Below are 8,558 nucleotides of genomic sequence, written 5' to 3'. Positions count from 1 at the left end.
TGTCTATATCAACACTTCTTTCCAACATCGTACTTGAGGTCCCATCCAGTACAATAAGAGAAGAAAAGTAAAATGTGTAAGTTTTGGAAAGGAAGAAACAAGACTGATACTATTACAGAGAATATAATTGTTTACTTAGAAAACACAAAAGACTTTATAAAGTGCTGGAGTTATTATAATTTTTAAAAGTTTAATGAGGAGGGTGGATAATACAAATCAACTGCATTTCTATACTCCAGGGATAAACACTTAGAATGCATAACTTTAAAAGATGCCAGTTATAAAAACAACCAAAATTAAGGAATAAACATGATGTAAGACATAGAAGACCTTTATAAAGAAAAAAATTAACTTTATTGAAAGACATGAAACAAAATTAAAGTAAATGGTCAGATGAGCCATGTTCATGGATAAAATGTCATAGTATGAAAATAATATTGCCAGGTATGGTGGCTCATGCCCATAATCCTAGCATTTTGGGAGGCCAAGGTGAGAGGACCTCTTGAGCCCAGGAATTCAAGACCAGCCTGGGAAACATGGTTAAACTCCATCTCTACAAAAATTACAAAAATTAGCTGGGTGTGATGGTGCATGCCTGTAGTCCCAGCTACCCAGGAGGCTGAGTTGGAGGATCACTTGAGCTCAGGAGGCAGAGGTTGGAGTGAGCTGTAATTGTGCTACTGCACTCCAGCCTCTACCCTGTCACAAAAAGAAAGAAGAAAGAAAGAGAGAAAGAAAGAAAGAAAAAAAGAAAGAAAGAAAGGGAGAGGAGAGGAGAGGAAAGGAGAGGAGAGGAGAGGAGAGGAGAGGAGAGGAGAGGGAAGGGAAGGGAAGGGAAGGAAAGAAATGATGTCAATTCTCTTCAAATTGATCTACAGTGTCAACTGAACTCTAGTTAATATCTCAAGAGGGTGTTCAAGGAACTTGGCAAGCAGCTGATTCTAAAATGTATATGGAAGGATGGAGTCCTAAGAGTAACCAAGTCTTCATGTATAAAAACATAATATAAAGTCATAGTAAGTAATAGAGTGTGGTATAGCTATAGGGACAAACACATTGACAAATGGAATTGAACAGAATCCCCCAAAGCAGATCTGCACATATATAAAAACCTGATTTATGACAGAGATGGCATCACAGACCACAGGAAAAGGGTAGACTATCTAATAAGTGGTACCCACAATTCGTTATTCACATGGGGGGAAAGATAGATCCCTATATCATACCATCTCCAAAAGTAAATTCTGTATAAATTAAAAGCAAAATGTACAAGGCAAAACTTTAAAACTTTCAGAGAAAATATGGAATTCCTTTATGATGTTGGACAGGGAAAGATTTTCTATACAAGGTACAAAATGTACTAGCCATAAAATAAAAGACTGATGCAGCATATTAAAAATAAGAACTTCTTTCAAAATACATCTTCAAGAAAGTGAGAAGGCAAGCCACAAAGTGGGAGAAGGTATCTGTAATGCATGTAACTGACAAATGAATATATAATCAACTTTTCCTACAGCCATCTACCTGTACATGTCCTCATCTCTTTCAGGATCTTTGCTCAAATGTCATATTTCTCAAAAAACCTTTCCTGACCACTGTTCAAAAATTGCAAAGCTCACCACCACTCCCTGCACCACTCCCTGCCTATTGCCTTTCCTGCCTTTTTTTTTTTTTTTTTTAATACAGAGTCTTGCTCTGTTGCCCAGGCTGGAGTGCAGTGGCACAGTCTTGGCTCACTGCAATCTCTGTTTCCTGGGTTCAAGTAATCCTCCTGCCTCAGCCTCCCAAGTGGCTAGGACTACAGGTATGTGCCACTACGCCTGGCTAACTCTTGTATTTTTAGTAGAGATGGGGTTTCACCATATTGGTCAGTCTGGTCTTGAACTCTTGACCTCAAGTGATCCACCCTCCTCAGCCTCCCAAAGTGTTGGGATCATAGGCATGAGCCACCATGCCCGGCTCCTGCCTTATTTTTAACCTCAACATTTATCATTGCCATACATACTACCTATTTAACTAAATGATTTGATTGCCTGCCTCCTGCTGTCCCCAACAAACTTTGAAATGAGACCAGGAATTTTGGTGTATTTTGCTCACTGCATACATAATACACAAGAGTGCCTGGCACATAGCAGGTGCTCAGTAAATATTTGTTGATTAAACAAACTCTTACAAATCAATAATAAAATACCAACAGCCCAGTAGAAAAATGAGCAAAAGATTTAAACAGGCATTTCACAAAATTAAAAACACTCGTCAATAAAGATATAAAAAGATGCTCAAGTTTATTAATAATCAGGGAAATGCAAATAAGACCAAAACTAGATACTATTTTACACCCACCAGATTGGCAAACATTAAGAATTCTGACAGTTCTAAGTATTGGCAAGGATGAGGAGCAAAGAAAATTCTTAATACACCTGCTATTGGGAGTATAAAATTGAAGAGCCTCTTTGGAAAACAATTTGGGATTATCTTGTAAAGGTAAACATGTGCCTAGCCTATACACCAGTTGATCTGTTCTTAGATGTACAACCTGAAGCAATGCTACTCAAAGTATGGTCCTGTTGCTGATATGTGAATAATCTGTTAGAAATACAGAAAGAGTAAGCATGTAAAAAAGTTCATAGCAACTTGATACTGACACACTATATTTATTTGTTTAGACATTTAAAAAATCATAGTGAAATATCCATAACGTAAAATTGACCATTTTAACCATTTTAAGCATACAATTTGGTGACATTAAGTACATTCACATTGTCATGCAACCATCGCCACCATGAATCTCTAGAACTTTATCTTCCCAAACTGAAATTACATACTGATATGGTTTGGCTGTGTCCCCACCCAAATCTCATCTTGAACTGTAGTTCCCATAATCCCCACATGTTGTGGGAGGGACCCAGTGGGAGGTAATTGAATCATGGGGGGCAGTTACTTCCATGCTGTTCTCGTGATAGTGAGTGAGTTCTCTCGAGATCTGCTGGTTTTATAAAGGGCTTTCCCCTCCTGCCACAGCTTGGCTCAGAACCTCTGCTTGCCACTGCCATGTGAAGAAGGATGTGTTTGCTTCTCCTTCCGCCATGATTGTAAGTTTCCTGAGGCCTCCCCAGCCATGCTCAACTGTGAGTCAGTTAATCTTCTTTCCTTTATAAATTACGCAGTCTCGAATGTGTCTTTATTAGTAGCGTGAGAACAGACTGATACACATACCAACAACTTCCCCTTCTCCCAGCCCCTATCAGCCACGATTCTGCTTTCTGTCTCTATGATCTTGACTGCTCTAAGTACTCATATAAGTGGAATCATATAGCTTTGTCCCTTCGTGACTGGTTGATTTCATTCGCCCTCATGTCCTCAAGGTTCATCCATGTTGTAGCATGTGTCAGAATTTACTTCCTTTCAAAGGGTAAGTAATATTCTATTGTATGTTTCTACCACATTTTGTTTATCCATTCATCCACCAGTGGACCCTCGGGTTGCTTCCATATTTTGTCTTTTGTGAAAAACTGCCACACTATATTCATTGGATTATAATTTATGTCTGTTGAATTTATGTCTGTTGAATTAAAAATTCGGGTTTATATTTTGTATGTCTTTGAATTCTTAAAATTTCATTTTCCAAGTAGTTAATTTTTGTTGTATTTTACAAAAGTATCAGTCTGTGACAGATTGGAAAAAAATTTAAAGCTCACATAGATAGTTTAAGAAGCACCACCCTAGAGCAAGGGCTTTCAAACTTTTCTATGAACTATAGTAAGAAAATCTCATTAGCCGGGTGTGGTGGCATGCACCTGTAATCCCAGCTACTCGGGAGGCTGAGGCAGGAGAATTGCTTGCACCTGGGAGGCAGAGGTTGCAGTGAGCTGAGATCGTGCCATTGCACTCCAGCTCTGGGCAACGCAGCAAGACTCCGTCTCGGGAAAAAAACAAAAAAGAAAAGAAAAAAAAAAGAAAATCCCTTCACATCATAACCCAGGATACACAAACGTAACTGAAACAAAAGTTTCATGGAGATACTTAGAAAGGAACTCAGTTTGTACACGAAAGGAACTCAGTTTCTGCTCTGTTTCTGTCTTTCTTTTTTTTTGAGCGTTGATTGAATCTATCAAATTGATTTTATGACCCACTAAAGGCCATGAATCCCAATTGGAAAACCAGTGCTCTTGAGAAAATCTTGCACATATGTTTCAGGAGCCATGTACAAGAATGTTCCCAATAGCATTACTGACAAAGGCAAACACACACACACACACACACACACACACACACAAACAACACAAACATTCATTGATAGGAGACTATATAAATTGTGATATATTTACTTAATAGAATATTACAGGGACCCAATCAATGTTTATTGAATGAATTAATCAACAGCTGTGAAAATGAAGTACAGCTACACTGGGCAATTTGGAAGAATCTTAGAGATACAATGTGAAATGCAAAAAGCAAGTCACAGCTGACTCTATACTGAAGGAAACCATTTTTATAAATCTAAAAAAGTAAGCCAAACTAAACAATCTATTGTTTAGTGTCACATATGTGTGATGAAACTATCCTAAAAAGCAAGGAAATGATAAACACAAAATCCAGGACAGCAGTTACTTCTGGGAGGTAGGCAGGGGGTGGGATTAGGGAGGAGTTCACGGGTAGCCAACAGAATTGGAAATGTTATTAAGTTGGGCAGTTTATAAGTGTTCATTTTATGATGTATGCTTTGTACTTAGATACATGTTGTATGTACTCTTTTCTCTATCAAGCACTTTTTAAGGATAGAAACGTACTTGATGAAATTGGAGGACAGAGAATTCTACGCACATTGAGCAAACCACCTAACTCTTTCATGGATATATCAAAATGTCAATAAAATAGGGCCCCCCCCGGGCTTCTTCCAAGACTGTGAGAAAATAGCTGATAAGCATTTGAGGGTCCGGTTGAGAAGTGTATCAAGACAAGGTTTCACATTTCCCCTTACGGCATAACTGCCCCAGTCTCCTCCTTATACCAGTACCGTCAACTCCACCCCACCCCCGGCTGCTTCCAACAGCCATAGAATGTTCCCCTGCCTCCCTATTGCCAATTGCTTTTAGAATTCTGGATGGGGGACCTGGGATGACCAGAGTCCCTCAGACTACAAACCCCTCAAGCACAGGGGCCAAGCCTTATTCTTCTCTGTATTTATTTTTCTTTCTTTTTTTTTTTTTTTTGAGACAGAGTTTCGCTTTCATTGCCCAGGCTGGCGTGCAATGGTGTGATCTCAGCTCACTACAACCTCCACCTCCCAGGTTCAAGGGATTCTCCTGCCTTGGCCTCCCGATTAGCTGGGATTACAGGCACCCTCCACCATGCTCAGCTAATTTTTTGTATTTTTAGTAAAGATGGGGTTTCACCATGTTGGCCAGGCTGGTCTTGAACTCCTGACCTCAGGTGATCCACCCGCCTTGGCCTCCCAAAGTGCTGGGATTACAGGCGTGAGCCATGCACCCGGCCTCTTCTCTGTATTTCTAATCTTCAGCCCAGTGACCACACAGGGCAGGTGTTCTACAGTTGTTTTCCATATGAACAAAGAAAGCACTTAAGGAGAGTAAGTGACTAACCCCCTAATACTAAGATGCTCCACCGTTTGTCATTGTGGACGTATGGGATTATTTCAGGCTGTTCTGATCATGATCAAGCCCGAGACAGAGCGATGGGCGTGGCTTCCCAAAAGGTGTTTATGAATCCAAAATATGAGAGAGAAGATAAGATGAAGTCACAGGTAAAAGTGTGGAAGCAATATGCTCAAAAATAAAAATTAGAAATCTTGGCAATTTTTAAAGTTCAACTGGACTTACCAGTAAGTTGGCGATTATTATCTTTTTATCCCCACTTTTTTTTTCTTTTTTTTTGAGACAGAGTCTCACTCTGTCACCCAAGTTGGAGTGCAGTGATGCGATCACGGCTCACTATAGCCTCCACCTCCCAGAGTCAAATGATCCTCCCACCTTGGCCTTCCAAGTAGCTGGGACCACAGGCACAGGCCCCCATGCCAAGCTCATTTTTTTTATTTTTAAATTTTTGTAGAGCTGGGATCTCACTATGTGGCCTAGGCTGGTCTCGATCTTCTGGGCCCAAGTGACCCTCCCACCTGGCCCTCCCAAATTGCTGATATTACAGTCTTGAGCTACCGTGCTTGGCTCCCACTTTCATTTTTATCATAGCGCATCACAGGGCATCCTGAGCAGAGCAGGGTGGTTAGTGGTGTGAAATATGGAGACAGCGTCTGGGTTTGAATCCTGGTTCTTCCACTTACTAGATTACTAGATGTTATGGAATGAATGTGTGCGTACCCCCAAAATTCCTATGCTGAAATCCTAACCCTCAATATGATGGTGTTAAGAGGTGGAGACTGTGGGTGATAATTAGGTCAGGAGGGTGGAACCCTCGTGATTAGATTGGTGACCTTAACCCAGAGAGCTCCCTTGCTGGTTTTCCACCACGCAGAGATACAAGAAGAAGCGGGCAGTCTGCAGCCCAAAAGAGGCCCCCACCAGCCCCCTGCCCATGCCGGCAGCCTGATCTCAGACTTCCAGCCCCCGGAACTGGGAGAAATTAATGTCTGTTTATACGCCATCCATCTTATGGTATTTTGTTATAACCGTTTAAGCTGACCAAAATACTGGGTAACCTTGGGCAAATTACTTAAACTCTCTGAACCTCAGTTTTCCCATAACACCTACGTAACAGAATTGCAGTGACAATAAATGATTGAGTTGACCTTCACATAGAGAACAGTGCCTGGCACACAGCATTACCATATCAGTGTTTTTAAATAAAATCCTTACCTAGATTGACAAATAGTCACCTGTGTACCCACGTGCCCTCCTGTACTCATGTATTAGTTGTCACGTCGGTGCTTACACTTCCACTGGGGGAAAGCAATTTCTGCTGCCTTTTCCATAGTAAGCCCTTGAATGCTTTCATGTCAATGAAGCTTTGCCGTACGGTCCTTTGTGGAGCACACTTGAGGTCCTGTTGTCCATGTTGGTATCTCCTAAGAGGATCGCCTTTAACGTGCTTGGATTGCTGACACTGTTGCCTCAGCATGCCTAGCCTAGTATTCTCTTGGCTATTCTCACTGTCTCTGCTTCCTCCCGGCTCTTAGACTGTTGCTGCAGCCTCCTAACAGACTTCCCTGCCTCCAGTCTCTGCCACCAGTTCATCCACAGCCCCGGGACACATTAAAATCTTCCTCCAGCAACGCTGTGAACATCATTCTCACCCACCCGCTTCTACTCAGAACCCTCCACTCCCCTCATCACTGCACAAAGTAGTGTTCAAATTCCTTAGCTTGACTATTCAGACCCCCATAGTTGACCTTAGCCTCACAATCTCACTTTACCTCCCTCGACTTGTCTTTCAAAACTGTTTTTTTGTAGTCTAGTCATTGCCTCAACACCAGTCATGCCTACTCCCACCCAGACAACATCATCTCCGCTCCCAAGCCCGAAATGCTCCCTCCCATGCCTTCGAGGCTGAGGTCTGGGACGAAGACTCTAAGAAGAGAGAAAAGGGCACCAGTATGGAGACCCTAGAATATAAAAAGCAGACTTAGCCTGCCTAACCTGTTCCTTGACTTGGCCATGATCCCAGGAATAGAGGAAGGATCTTCCTTCTCCTCCTCCTCCTGGAGAGGCATCAGAGCATGGGCCCTGGCTCTGTTACTCCCTGGCTGGGGAAGTTACTTACCTACTCCGTGTCTCAGTTTTACTTATCTCTAAAAGGGGTACAGTAACAGCACTCACTGGAGTGGAGTGTGGTTATGCCTCCCAGTCACTCCTTCAGAACCAGGTTACTTATTCCCTCAGCTGCAAGGAGTGTTAGCTGCGGACTGCTCACAATGGAGTCTCTTCTAGGAATTGCCCTCAACCAAAGGAAGCTGCATTGCCCAAGATGAGATCCCCCCGCTGGGGCATCCTGCATCCAATGACAAGTCAGTGGTGCGTACGAAGGCCTGGCTTCCTCATCTTGATTGAACACCTCCAAAGGGCCATCCCAGTTTCTGATCTCCCCGTAGAATCTCCTGAAGCATCTGTTGTGACTGCATCAGAGCCCAACTTCTCTCTCTACCCAATCCAGTCTCCTTTCCTTCTCACAGGTGTTGTTCCCAAAACTCAATAAACTGCTTACATGCAAATCTCTGCTTCTGAGTCTGTTTCCCAGGAAACCTGACCTACAACAGCAGTTAGTTGGCCTAAGACAGCAGTCTCAGAAATGGGATTTGGGAACTGTGCCGCTCACTGGCTGACTGGTTCTGAGGACCCCATTACAAACAGTAGGTGGAACAGTGGGAGCCCCCGGCATGCGGTTAGGGTGCAATTGCTAACACTTTCGCTGGTGATGAGCTGGCACAGGATATAGGTAGATATTAATGTACTAGGGGCTGCAGCACATCAAGCACTTGAGAGGTTCTGTATAAATAGCATTTGTAAAGACTGTAGAATGAGATGGCCGTTGCTGGGGGTGGTGGGTGCATAGTTTCACTGGAGAAAGACAATGAAAGGCCCAGAATG

At 42.4% G+C, this 8,558-nt stretch overlaps 1 long non-coding RNA gene across 1 annotated transcript; it reads left to right on the top strand.

The window, feature by feature from the left end:
- The first annotated feature begins 3,058 nt into the window (after positions 1-3,058).
- Positions 3,059-8,182, top strand: LOC129008047 (uncharacterized). The gene is made up of 3 exons (XR_008492455.1): positions 3,059-3,128; positions 5,661-5,764; positions 7,425-8,182. It is a non-coding gene; the product is annotated as an uncharacterized LOC129008047 (long non-coding RNA).
- The last annotated feature ends 376 nt before the right edge of the window (positions 8,183-8,558 follow it).

Source organism: Pongo pygmaeus, chromosome 9 (genome assembly GCF_028885625.2).
Source record: "Pongo pygmaeus isolate AG05252 chromosome 9, NHGRI_mPonPyg2-v2.0_pri, whole genome shotgun sequence".
In the NCBI taxonomy this organism is placed as follows: domain Eukaryota; kingdom Metazoa; phylum Chordata; class Mammalia; order Primates; family Hominidae; genus Pongo; species Pongo pygmaeus.
Note: the sequence above shows the minus strand (reverse complement) of the source record. Positions and strands in the feature narration are given on the sequence as shown.